This window comes from Thamnophis sirtalis, unplaced genomic scaffold (genome assembly GCF_051295495.1).
Source record: "Thamnophis sirtalis isolate CommonGarterSnake01/CBP01778 unplaced genomic scaffold, rThaSir2_p1.2 scaffold_2, whole genome shotgun sequence".
In the NCBI taxonomy this organism is placed as follows: domain Eukaryota; kingdom Metazoa; phylum Chordata; class Lepidosauria; order Squamata; family Natricidae; genus Thamnophis; species Thamnophis sirtalis.
The window spans coordinates 44,431,291-44,445,574 of record NW_028261382.1 but is presented as its reverse complement, the minus strand read 5'-3'; the positions used below and the strand labels follow the sequence as shown (position 1 = coordinate 44,445,574).

At 44.7% G+C, this 14,284-nt stretch overlaps 1 protein-coding gene across 1 annotated transcript in view; it reads right to left on the bottom strand.

Annotated features, from left to right (window-relative positions):
* Positions 1-10,189, bottom strand: part of ATL3 (atlastin GTPase 3) — a 29,965-nt gene extending 19,776 nt beyond the window's left edge. Inside the window, exon 1 of the mRNA XM_087705245.1 lies at positions 10,109-10,189. The gene's annotated coding sequence lies outside the window, so the exon portion shown is untranslated. The remainder of the gene's footprint in view (positions 1-10,108) is intronic.
* Between the last annotated feature and the right edge of the window lie 4,095 nt (positions 10,190-14,284).

Genomic DNA, 14,284 nt, shown 5'->3' with positions numbered 1-14,284 from the left:
AATTTTGTGATGAGCCACTAAGAGCGTGCAACAGACCATAATAAGCGTACTTTATTGATTTTCTTTTTATAATGCATTCAGTTCAATCTTCTGCATTCCTGAAAAACCAATTAAGAGATATTTATATAGCAAGGCCCTGGAGTTATATCTATCTATCTATCTATCTATCTATCTATCTATCTATCTATCTATCTATCTATCTATCTATCTATCTATATTAATCTATCTCTATCTCTATCAATTATTTATCTATGCATCAACCAATTATCTCTCTCTCTCTCTATTATCTATCTGTCATCTATATTAATCTATCTCTTTCTCTATCATTTATCTGTGCATCAACCAATTATCTATCTTCATATCTATCTCTATCATTTATTTATTTATGCATCAACCAATTATCTATCTATCTATCATCTATATTTATTAATCTATCTCTATCATTTATTTATTTATGCATCAACCAATTATCTATCTTCATATCTATCTCTATCATTTATTTATTTATGCATCAACCAATTATCTATCTTCATATCTATCTCTATCATTTATTTATGCATCAACCAATTATCTATCTATCTATCTATCTATCTATCTATCTATCTATCTATCTATCTATCTATCTATCTCTATCTATCATCTATATTTATTAATCTATCTCTATCTTTATCATTTATTTATTTATGCATCAACCAATTATCTATCTTCATATCTATCTCTATCATTTATTTATTTATGCATCAACCAATTATCTATCTATCTATCTATCTATCTATCTATCTATCTATCTATCTATCTATCTATCTATATTTATTAATCTATCTCTATCTCTATCATTTATTTATCTATGCATCAACCAATTCTTCTCTCTCTCTCTCCCTCCCTCCCTCCCTCCCTCCCTCCCTCCCTACCTACCTACCTGCCTACCTACCGTGTTTCTCTGAAAATACTACACAGTGTTATTTTCTTTTTACCTACAAAATATGGCTTGGGCTTTATTATGGGGGGAGGGTTTATTGTTTTGGGGTTGCCGTGCGGCTGCTCTCTTGCGAGCGGGCTCCCAAAGAGCCGGGCACAGCCTAATGGGCAAATGGCTGTGTTGCGCTGCCACAGCAGCGCAAAAAAACAGCCATGAAGCGACCACACTCACGAGCAGCCACCCGGCAAACCCCCTTTCCAGCCAGGCACAACGCCATTCACTGACCTAGGGGTATCGCCAAGCCGCGTGAGCGCCTGTTCGCCGCCACCCATCTCCAGCGGCTTGGCGCCTTCCATATGCCAGTGAATGGCGCTCTGCACGGCGGGAGAGGGGGGTTGCGCGAGCGGCTGTTCCGCTCTCGCTCACCTGCCTCACAGCCTCACCAAGCATGGCCCAGCTCTCATTACAGCGCCAGGGCACCTCCGCCACCATCCCAGTCTGGCTTTTTCCGCGGCTTCCAAACCGAGTCTTTTGGCAGTGGCCGCTCTGGGTGCACGCTCTATGGTTGTGGGCCACAAGTTCTGGTGGCAAACGGTTCCACAGGTTCATTGTTCTCACTGTCCAGAAATTTCTCCTTAATTCCAGGTCTCCTTGATTATTTTCCAACCGTTGCTTCTTTCAGGTGCTTTGGAGAATAGCTTGACTCCCTCTTCTTTGGGGCAACCCCTGAGATATTGGAAGACTGCTATCATGTCTCCCCTAGTCCTTCTCTTCATTAAACGAGACATACCCAGTTCCTGCAACCGTTCTTCATATGTTTTAGCCTCCAGTCCCCTAATTCTCTTTGTTGCTCTTCTCTGCACTCTTTCTAGAGTCTCAACGTCTTTTTTTTACATCACGGCGACCAAAACTGGATGCAGGATTGGCCTTACCAAGGCCTTATAAAGTGGTATTAACGCTTCACGTGATCTAGATTCTATCAAAATTGTACAATCGTCGTTCGTAAATACGGTCTCCCAATCTGCTCCCCCCCCCTCCACCCGTTCCTTCTTCTACTGGGGGAATTCACGCTCAGGAGGGCATCCATTCGAAGGCCGATCCCATCCTTAGATGCTCCAAAGTGTTGCCAGCGGTCCGTTGCCGTGGCAACGGAGACGGAGTTCCAGGAAAAGCACAATCGCTGAGATGGTTTGCATCCTTCCAGCCGTTCCTCTCCCAAGCATGAATTCTCACGGGAGCAAATTCAATTGATATTCCCCCCCCCCCTTAGCAGCAGGGCGCAAAAGGAGGAGTATTCTGCACCTACTGGGGCTGCTGTTCCAATCGTAAAGGAAATAATAGTGTGAGATAGAATTCTTTATTGGCCAAAGGTGATTGGACCCGCAAGCAATTTGTCTTCGGTGCATAAACACACAGGGTATTCTGACCTAGGCTCCCCTCAAAAGCACGAAGCCGATTCCTGGTCCAGACAAAATCCCTTTTATTAGACGAATGTGAATTCCTCTCATTCACATTCAGCCAAGGCCTGGCAAACAGTCTTTCAAAGGCGTATTTATGACCACAGACCTTATCTATCTTGGAAAGCTGCCATGTCAATATTGTCCAAATGCAAGGAAAGACTTGGGCACAGAGTCTCTGAGGTTCACGGACAGATCTTCACACTCCTGAAACGAATCTTAATGAATGAATTGTTTCCTGAAAAAGCCCACTTTATAGTCACAGACCTTATCTGGCTTGGAGAGCTGCCAGGCTGATCTCTGCACAACTTGGCCAGGAGGCTCGGAGAGTCACGAACCAATGAAGCGAACTAATGGTCTCCTGCAAACTCCACTCCCCTTTCACTCCTCTTTTATGTCCTATGGGAGGGGCCATTCACCTGTGGCTTTACTCCCAAGTCAACCCTGATTTCTCAGCTGTTCTTGTCTTCTGGCAGCTCTGCACATGTGCACTCTGGGAACAGGCTCCAGTTGTTCTTCTGCCTCACTGATGTCTGACTCCGAAGGCAGCTGATAACTGGCATACGGCCCTGGCCCCCTCTGTGCTTCCGACCCAGAGCCCTCATCCGAGCCTTCCCCAGACTCCAGGACTGGTCCAGGTTCCTCCCCAACCCTCCTCACTGTCCGAATCTGCTGGCAGGCCACAACACAGGGTACATATAAATAGCAAGATATAAGACATAAATCACAGTTACAATCATTAATCGTAAGTTACAAACAATTGATAAATCATTAAGAAACTAATACAAGAAGATAGTAGGAGCAACGAGGGGGAAAAAAAGAGAAATGAGATAATGCTGCAGGAATTAAGTGTTTAGCAGAGTGATAGCATGGGGGGGAAATCTTTATAGCTGGTTATTTTGTCATGCGATGCTCTATAGAAAGGAGTTGAAATAGATTCATGTCCAGGATGCGAGAGGTCTGTAGATATTTTCTCAGCCCCCCTTCTGGTTTGTGCAGTACAGGGAGTCCTCGACTTAAAACAGCTCATTTAGTGACGGTTCGAAGCTACAGCATCCCTGAAAAAAGCCACTGTTTTTCACACCTACAACCGTTGCGCCTTCCCCCTCAGTCGCGTGATTAAAATTCGGACGCTCGACAACTGGTTCACATTTAGAGCCGAGGTGGCGCAGTGGTTAAATGCAGCACTGCAGGCTACTTCAGCTGACTGCAGTTCTGCAGTTCAGCGGTTCTAATCTCACCGGCTCAAGGTTGACTCAGCCTTCCATCCTTCCGAGGTGGGTAAAATGAGGACCCGGATTGTTGTTGGGGGCGATATGCTGACTCTGTAAACCGCTTAGAGAGGGCTGAAAGCCCTATGAAGCCGTATATAAGTCTAACTGCTATTGCTATTTATGACGGATGCAGTGTCCCCCCCCACTACCCTGGGGTCGTGTGATCCCCTTTTGCGACAAGCCAAGTCGACGGGGAAAGCCCGATTCACTTAACAACCAGGTTTAGTAAGTGAACAGCTGCAGTGGTTCACTGAACAGCCGTGGCAAGGAATGGTCGTAAAATGGAGCAAAACTCACTTGAAACAAATGTTTCGCTGAGCAACGGAAATGCCGGGCTCCATTGGGGTCGTACGTCGAGGACTACGTGCGACACAGATCCTCAATGGAAGGCAGGGCTGTTTGCGAAAAGCGTGAAGCCGGAGCGTAAATTCAGTGGGGATAATTGTGCAAAAAAATAAATAAAGTGTTTTTCATTTTTAAAAAAAAATGTTTTATCCATCTTCAAAATGAAAGCTGTTTTCATCATCGCAAATTGTAGGTACAAATTGTACCTACAAACCATTTTATTGGAACATCAATATTTCATCCTCGCTAATAGCTCCAGTTGCCTGCCTGGGCTTCTCATTTCACAACCAGAAACAATGAGGTTGTGCAGAAGGAAAGCCCAGGGTGTTTTGGGTTTTTTTGCGAAAATCTTGCACCTCCAGAGCTGGGAAGGTGGAACGTGGCAATTTTAGCTCTTTAGGGGGTGTCCGATTTCAAGGAAGCTCTCCCCTATGTTACTTCTGGTTGCAACGACACCTGTTCTAACTCGATAAAATCTATTCTCGAGGTTGTGTAACCGCCATCAAAGAGATAACTCAACCAGCAACAACTCGTTCCAACATTCAAAATGTGGGCCAAGCCCAAAATATTTCCGTCCATTTCATCCATCCATCCATCCATCCATCCAGGAATCAACTAACGTAGTCACTTCATTGGTCGACCCTGTTGATTCGGACAGATTTGGATAGTGAGGAGGTTGGGGAGGAACATGGGCCAGTCCTGGAGTCTGGGGAAAGCTCGGACGAGGGCTCAGCGTCGGAGGCAGAGAAGGAGATAGACAGCAGCGAGGCAGAGGAACAGGTGGAGCCTGTTCCCAGTGTGTGCATGCGCAGAGCAGCCAAAAGACAAGAACAACTCAGAAAGCAGAGTCGACTTGGGAGTAAAGCCACACACCTTGGAGGTGATTGGCCCCTCCCAGAGGAGACAAAAGAGGAGCAAACGGGGAGTGGAGTTTGCAGGAGACAATTCGTCTCTTCGGTCCTTTCAAGAGTGGAAAGTTGCATTTGTGACTATAAGAGACTAAGTGTGGCCTTGCCCTGCGTTTGGAAGCTAGTTATCTGGCAGCTCTCCAAGCGAGATAAGGTTCGTGTGGATAAAGATTCCTCTGAAAGGCTGTTTGCCAAGCCTCGCTGACTGTGAATGAAAGGAATTCACAGTCATGTAAATAAAAGGGGTTTTGCTTCTTGCTTTTTAAAGGAAACCTGGGTTAGAACAGACTGAACCTTCTGGCTTCGTGAAGCAGTTCTGGCCCACGTTCTCTCCATTTGTTAACTAAGGTCATTCGAGATACGCATGGCTAAGCTCAAATAATCCTTATTTTGGCCAGGTTTGGCAAAGATTTAGTTCAGAGGTGCCTAACGCCGGGAAACGTGTATGGAAGAAGAAGATGATGACCAGAGTTAAATAGACGGACTTGATAACAGAAGAAACAGACTTGGAAGGGACCTTGAAGATCTTCGAGTGTCCAACTGGCTGTTTAAGCGGGAAACTCTATAGGCCCATGATGGCGAGCTGTTGTGGCCCAGCAGGAGCCGTTGGACCTGCGACCAGACTCCGACCGCGAGGGGCCCTATAAGTCGGCTCTGGAGGACCCTGGACAGGGTTCCAACACCACCAGGAGGCACCTGAGCCTTGGACCAGTGGGGAGGAGACAAGGGAGAGTGAGCTGGATGCCAGTAGCGAGTTGTTCCTGGATGTACGCCATCGAAGAGCTACTAGGCGTCAGGAACAGTTGCGCAGTTACAGGAGGTAATTGCACTCAGCTGGTGGTCATTAGGCTCCTCTCCAGACTATAAAAGGACTGCTTGTGCACACGCCCCTTTTGCAGAAGTCAATGCATGAACTAATGTTGGAGAACAGTACTGTGAGCCTGGCAGGCTGGATTGCTGCCGAGGCTTATCTGTGTTGGATTGCTGCCAAGGACCTGTCTGTCTGTGAATAAATTCCGTAAAGTATCTTTGGCTTGGAGTGTTTTGGTGTGGGACGAGGGGGGGGGGTCAGAACAGTGAGCCTATGGCATGCATGTCATATAGGTCATATCAAGAGATTCACTTAACAACTCTTCCACAAACTGAACTGAGATTGATTCGCTTGACAAATTGTGGCAAGGAAGGTCGTAAAAACTCACTTAGCAGCTGCCTCGCTTAGCAACAAACGTGAGGTTCAGTCGTAGTCCTAAATAGAGGACTTAATCGAGTAATATTTTTTTAAAGCGGAAGGAGAACACAAAAGACCGTCAACAACGGATAAGGCAGGAGAAGAATTGGGTTTAGGAGTGGTGGGCTCTCAAACCAGAGGGCACCATTCCTCTAAACAGGGCACAAGGCTTTTAAAATCACTTCTACCGAATTAAAATGCCTCTCCTTCCTTTCAGTTTTCCGGAACACCAAGAGCTGGGAAAGAGGCCAAATTTTGAGAAAATTCTCCTTTTTTTCCCTCTCCTCCTTTAAATATATATATATATATGGAAGCAGACATGGCATCGGCCGTTGGGAATCCAGACCTCCCTCAAGAAATTGTTTTGTGGAAACTTTGGGAAGGGCCTTTGCACACTCCTTTGAAAGTCCCGTGAAAGGAAGAAGGCATACACACACACACAGAGACACACAAACCGAGCCAAAAAGCACAATCCACTCACATACCACAGACTCCTGCCAGCGCCAGCCTCTGGATACAGTGAGTCAGACCTCATCAAGACCACTCCCTGTCCTGTTTTACATGGTGGAGCAGAAAGAAAAACTCCAGCAAACGTGGAGTTTTCCTTGAAGCAACAAAAACAACAACAACAATTCCGTACTATTTTCATTTGCTCCACCAGCATTCGAGAAACCGGCGGGACCTTTTTAACCCAGCTTGCAAGCAGAGTTAGGAAACAAACAGAGGGATAGAATCAGGATCACGTGAAGTGTTAATGCCGCCTTTTGTAATAATGCCTTGGGTTAAGACTCCTGCTTGGAATGCTGCATCCAGTTTTGCTCGCCAACGTTATTAAAACAAAGATGTTGAGATTCTGGAAAGAGCGCGGAGAAGATCAACCAAGAGGATTAGGGGGCCGGAGGCTAAAACACACGAAGAACGGTTGCAGGAACTGGGAATATGGCTAGTTTAATGGGGGGGTGGCTCGATACTGTAGTAATCTTGCAATATTTGAGGGGCTGCCCCAAAGAAGAGGGAGTCGAACTGTTCTCTGCAGGACAAGAAGCAATGGGTGGAAACCAATGAAGGAGAGACGCAACCTGGAATTAAGGAGAAATTTCCTGACAGTTAGAACAATTAATCAGCGAAACTACTTGCCACCAGAAGTTCTGGGTTGCTGCAACGCTGGAAGTTTTTAAGAAGAGATTGGGCAACCGCTTGCCTGAAATAAAATCTTTTGTTTGATAGGCAGCCTCCAAAATCCCTCCCAACTCTGTTATTCTGTTAATTTTTGTGCCGGTGGGCTTGTTATTCCTTGCAAAAAGTTTGGTTTAGTTTATTGTCATTGCACATCGCACAATGCAATTAAACGCCGTCTTCGGTGTACATTATAACTATAAAAATAAATAAATCCAAAACAGACAGAATCATCCACACCATGCATTGAAAAAAAAGGAGTGGCCCATCTCAGCATCCATGGGTGCAGCTATCTTCAACAGCAGTTGGGACATAGAATAAATAAACTGGGCTTTAGAGGTAGAGTGTCCCTATCCATGTAGGCTCCACGCCAAAAATGATAGGATCCAAGAAACGGCTTTCTAATGAGGCAAAGCATGGCTTTTCTTGGCCACTCCCTAGGGTGGACCTTAACGTGGCTTGAGGACAGAAAGATTTGGAGGATGGGGGAGAAACATACACATTCTTTGACCACACCTCTGTGGTCAAGCTGAGAAGGCCACACACAGGAAAAGCCTTGCTGATTTCTCAAGATGGCTTGAGATGGGACTGCAGCTCCTTGCATGGACAAAGTTTTGGTTCCTCAAAAAAAAATGTGGGGAGATCGAGAGGTATTTCTCTTTCTGATCTCGAAGGGAACATTGAAGCCTTTGTCCGTCATGAATCACTAGTGTTTTATTCTCCTTGCAAGAAATAAAAGTCTCAAATTACAACCAGCTAAGGCGCTGGGCTCCATAAAACATTTCAAAGGTAGCTCAAGTCAGTCTAGATCAACGGTTCTCAGTGGTGGCTAATTTTAAGTTACGTGGACTTCAACTCCCAGAAGTAGCTAAGGTTGAGAAATACCGAGGGAGATAAAATAGAATTTTAAGTACAGCTTTGAAATTAGGTTTTAGGCGGTTGAAACAAGACACCTAATTACATAATCCATCAAAACCCAAACATTTGAGCTGGTGAGAAAGAATAGAATTCTTTATTGACACAAGGAATTTGTCTGTGGTGCACAGGATCTCAGCGTACATAAAGAAAAAATAAAATACATTCATCAAGAATAAAAAGATGCAACACTTAGTGATAGTCAAGGTTGCTAATGAGCTATCAAATCGTATTAGGAAGCAAATTAAAACAATATAAATTGAAAGATACAAGCAACACGGTTATAGTCATAAGTGGGGAGAGACAGATACTAGGAAGGAAGAGGAGAATAATAATAGTTATACAGTCTTAGTAAATTATTCGACAGTGTTGTGGGAATTAGTTGTTAAGCAGTGATGGCATTCAGGGAAATAACTGTCCTTGTGTCTAGTTGTTCTGGTGTGTAGTGCTCTATAGTGTTGTTTTGAAGGCAGAAGTTGAAACAATTTATAATCTATATTAATTTTCTATTTTTCCCATCCGTTCAAGCCACCGTCAAGACAATGCTCGCTACACACTCCATTCGGAGGGTCCCAATTTGGAGAGGACCAAGCTGACTTCAGAACTACAGGTAGTCCTTGATTTACAACCATCATTTTAATGACGGTTAATGAAATAATAATGTTCAAAGTTACAACAGCACTGGGGAAAAAGATTACTTATGACCGTTTTTCCACACTTCGGCAGCCGATCGAAATTCAAATACTTGGCCCATGGCTCAGAAGCCACGCGATCCCCATTTGCGTCCTCCCGACAAGCAAGATTCGCTTAACAACCGTGTGATCAACTTAACAACTGCAGTGATTCGCTTAACAACAGTGGCCAGGAAGATGATAAAACGAGGCAAAAATTCAGTGTGGCGCTTAGCCACAGAAAGTTTTGCCAACTGATTTCAACCCGATCCTACAACTGAAACCAGACCCCGGATGAAGAAACATGTGGGAAAACCGGTTCAGGTGTTTGGACATATTCCTTAAATTGGAGCAGATACTTATCCCCAATGCAATAATAATCCCGTTCTGTTTCTTTTCTTTCTTTTTTAAAATAAATGCCACAAGGCCCACATCAAAGGAAGATGGAAAAATGCACACACACACACACACAAAGAGAAATTGCACTGCCTCCTCTGGGATCCATGTCTGATTTCCTTCCTTGAAATCATGATAACGGAGCAATTTGCCATCTGGAATCTCAGCCAGGTAAGAGCGATAAGGGGGTGGATGGCTTGAACCCTTGGCGTGGCATTTCTTTCCCAGTAGCACAAGATGGCTGAGTTTGCAAAACAACCTGCCTTTCCTCACCTCCCCTTCTCACTCTCACTCACACACACACCCCAAATGAGCATTAGGTGATTCCTGTGGATCAGCTGTAGTTGTGTGCCTCTTCTTGCAAACCTCAACAACAACAACGAAGCAGAAATGTTGCAATTAAAGGAAGGAATGATAATCTAGACAGCTCCCCCCTCCCAAAAATTGATGCATTGCAAGGGAACTCTTCCAGCCCCCCAAGAAGCAATAGGGGCCCCCCTCCAGATGCTTGGGCCCCCAAAGCCCATCATCCCCAACCCACTTGGCACAAGGCCAGCTGTTGCATTCTTTGCTTTGAATATTGCATTGGGAAATGGGGAGGGGCGTGTGGGTCTCCCTCTACTGTCCCTGGGCTGGGGATTAGGGGTGGGGGTGGCTGAGCACCTTGCATACTCACTAGGGGGCATCTTTCCAACCGCTTCTCCCCCCCCCCATGGGAAAAGGGGGGGGCTTGCATTTCTTTCCCCCCCATCCCACCCCCAAAAACAAGGAAGGTGCAATAGAGAGGCTGCCCACTGCAACCAGAGGAAGGGTCCCTACCGGCCAGCTCCAGCCTGATGAGCCCCCGATGCTAACGCCGCAGCCGAAGGAATGACACCGAGCTGCAGCCGCCGCCTCCCGCCCGCCCTTCTTCCCGCCCCATGGCCATGCCAGCCAAAGGCGGAGCCGGCACCACGCGGGGAGAAAGAAGGCAGGAGGAGAGCAGGGGAGAAAGAGCTCCTCGCCAGAGGCACGCCGGGAAATGTGGTCCGCCTGGGGACGCTCATGCTGGGGGGGTGAGGCGGTGAGAACTACAACTCCCGAGAGGACGCGCGAGAAGGCGGTTTTTTTAATTCCCCGGGCTGGCTCTGGCGCAGGGCATTTCGGGAGATGGAGTCCCGCCTTCTTGCAATGGGCATGAAGCCTGCAAGGGAATAAGAGTCGCTGCGTTTGGAGGCCTTTTTTTTCCTAAGGATGCTTTTCCCAATGGGAAGGGAAGCGTGGAGTGAGGAGGAGGAGGGGTAGCAGCCCCCCCCTCCCATCATTCAATCAATTGATCAGTGAATCAGTGGATTACCTCCAGTTTAGACTAGGATTCATAATAGAATAGAATAGAATAGTAGAATAGAATAGAAAGTAAAAAAGAGAATAAAGAAAGAATAGAGTAAAAGAGAATAGAGTAAAATATAAAGAATATAATAGAATATAGAGTAAAAAAAGAGAATAGAATATAGAGTAAAAAAGAAGCAAAAAGAATAGAATAGAATAGAATATAGAGTAAAAAAAGAGAGAATAGAATAGAATATAGAGTAAAAAAGAAGCAAAAAGAATAGAATAGAATATAGAATAAAAAGAGAGAGAATAGAATAGAATATAGAGTAAAAAAAGAAGCAAATAGAATAGAATATAGAGTCAAGAATAGAATAGAATAGAATAGAATAGAGAATAGGAATAGAATAGAAATAACAGAGTTGGAAGGGACCTTGGAGATCTTCTAGTCCAACCCCCTGCTTAGGCAGGGAGCCCTATACCACTTCAGACAAATGGGTTGTGCAATAATATATAATTAAATCCCTTATATTTGCACCTACATTTCTTTTGCAAATGGAACTTTGATGGTCATTAAAGATGCAAAGCTGAAATCCAAACATATGCAAATAGGGGATTTCTCCCCCCCCCCCCCACCACCACCTATAGTAAACAAAAAGAAGTTTGTTTTGGAAACTACGATATCCCAGCTGTAGAATTTGGGAAGCTGACTATCCTTGTCTTGCTTCTTGCATTTCATAATGCTTTATAAGAAACAGGTTTGGCGTGTTTCAAAGGCGCCCAGTCTCTTAAAAAAAAAACTTTTTAGACTTTGCCGTAGAGTTCTGGGTGAAAGAACAGCCCAGTTTTCTTCAAACTCTCCCTAAGCCATTCAGAAATGCAACGCATTCCTCTGGCTATTTGAAGAGAATTTCAATAGCCACTTTCTGGCTGGGTTTTCATCATCACCTCATTCCATTTGGTAGTGTGTGTGTGTGGGGGGGGGGGAAGTTTCATGGATTTATGTAAACATAGCCCCTTTCCTTAATTTTCAGTTTATGCAGGGGTGAAATAGAAATAGAATATGGTGCAGAAAATTGAATTAGTCTAATAAGGATATTTTTTCTTCCGTTCAAATCCCTGCTGGATTTGTTGGCAAGGTTTTTCAGAAATAGTTTGTCATTGCATGCTTCCTAAGGCTGAGAGAATATGACTGGCCCATGGCGGGATTAGAAGAATAGAATAGATTAGAATATTGAAAAGAACAGAATAGAATAGAATAGAATATTAAATAGGATAGGATAGACTAGAACCTTGCCAACAAAGCTGCAGGGATTTGAATGAAAGAAAAAAATATATCCTCATTAGACTAATTCAATTTTTGTACCTATTTCTATTTCATATGAAGAACGATTGCAGGAACTGGGTATGTCCAGTTTAATGAAAAGAAGGACCAGGGGAGACATGATAGCAGTCTTCCAATATCTCAGGGGCTGCCCCAAAGAAGAGGGAGTCAAGCTATTCTACAAAGCACCTGAGGGTAGAACAAGAAGCAATGGGTGGAAACTAATCAAGGAGAGAAGCAACTTAGAACCGAGGAGAAATTTCCTGACAGTGAGAACAATTAATCAGTGGAATAGAAATTGCCTCCAGAAGTTGTGAATGCCCCAATACTGGAAGTCTTTAAGAAGATGCCGGATAGCCATTTCTCTGAAGTGGTGTAGGGTTTCCTGCCTAGGCAGGGGGTTGAACTAGAAGACCTCCAAGGTCCCTTCCAACTCTGCTATTGTATTGTATAATACAATACAATACTGTTGTGGCCCAGCAGAAGCCGTTGGAGCTGCCAACAGACTCTGATAGCGAGGGACCCTATGAGTCAGCTCTGGAAGATGTAGAGGACCCTGGACAGGGTTCAGACTCCAAGCAGGGACCAGAGAGGCTGGTTGGCCACCAGAAGGCGCCTGAGGCATGGAGCAGCAGTGAAAGCCAAAGGGAGTTTGTCCCGGACGCCAGGTAAAGACGGGCAGATAAGCGCCGGCAGCAACTACGGAGATATAGAAGATGATTGGGGCCAGGTGGTTGTGATTAGGCTCCTCCCAAGAGTGTATATAAGAAGAGACTTTGGGAGGAGACCTTTTGCAGGACACAACCGTTATACTAAAGCTGGAGAAGCTCTTGTGTGTATTTCTTATCTGTGGAAGTCTGGGTTGCTGTCAAAGTATGTTAATTTCTGTAAATAAATTGGCTAGCAGTAATCTTGTGTCAGCATGACTCACCGTACAGAGGGGGGGTCAGGACACAATACAATACAATATTGAATAGAATAGAATAGAATAATTTGTTGGCCAACTGTGATTGGACACACAAGGAATTTGTCTTTGGTGCATAAGCAATTGTACATAAAGGAAAATAAAATAGAATACATTCATCAAGAATCATAAGATACAGCACTTAATGACAGTCATAGGTTACTCGTAAGCAATCAAATTATATTAGGAAGCAAATAAAACAATATAAAATTTAAAGATACAAACATCATGGTTATAGTCATAAGTGGGGAGAGAGATACTAGGAAGGAAGAGAAGAAGAATAGTAATGCAGACTTAGTGAATTATTTGACAGTGTTGTGGGAATTAGTTGTTAAACAGAGTGATGGCATTCGGACCCATCCAAAATGTTGCCGTAGAGTTCTGGGTGAAAGAACAGCCCAGTTTTCTTCAAACTTTCCCTAAGCCATTCAGAAATGCAACACATTCCTCTGGCTATTTGAAGAGAATTTCAATAGCCACTTTCTGTTCTATGGCTGTCACAACTTTGAATGGTCATAAAACGATCGGTCGTTAAGCAAGGACTACCTGTACATCTCTATGGCAGCAAAAGCTGGGTTTTTTGCCTCTTTGCTGCCCTCTAGTGGACATGTGGTTTGGAGCGTGTTGTTTTTTTTGCTGTTGGAATTGCGTCATTCACAAAAATGCAGGCAGGGATTGACTGTGGGAATCCTAAAACACCAGTGTTGACTTAATTATAGTGGGGTGGGGGGAGCTATATTTTGCAGGTCCATAGAGTACATACAGGATGGTTCCATTTGCAGAAAATATCCAGTAATTGTTTTGGCAATTCATTTAAAGGTGGGGGGGGCAGTCACTCCTGACTGTGGGCAGAATTAGCCTTAGCAATAGCAATAGCAATAGCAGTTAGACTTATATACCGCTTCATAGGGCTTTCAGCCCTCTCTAAGCAGTTTACAGAGTCAGCATATCGCCCCCACAATCTGGGTCCTCATTTTACCCACCTCGGAAGGATGGAAGGCTGAGTCAACCCTGAGCCGGTGAGATTTGAACAGCCAAACTGCAGATAGCAGTCAGCTGAAGTGGCCTGCAGTACTGCACTCTACCCACTGCGCCACCTCAGCTCTCTAACCACTGGGAGGGAGTTAAGGAAGGAAGGAAGGGAGGGAGGGAGGGAGGGAGGGCAATAGCACTTAGACTTATATACCGCTTCAGAGTACTTTCCAGCCCTCTCTAAGCAGTTTACAGGGTCAGCCTGTTGCCCCCAACAATCTGGGTCCTCATTTTACCAACCTTGGAAGGACGGAAGGCTGAGTCAACCTTGAGCCGGTCAGGATCAAACTCTTTGCAGTGGGCAGAGTTTAGCCTGTAGGGCTGCATTCTAACAGGAAGGAAGGAGAGGAAAGGAAAGGAAAGGAAA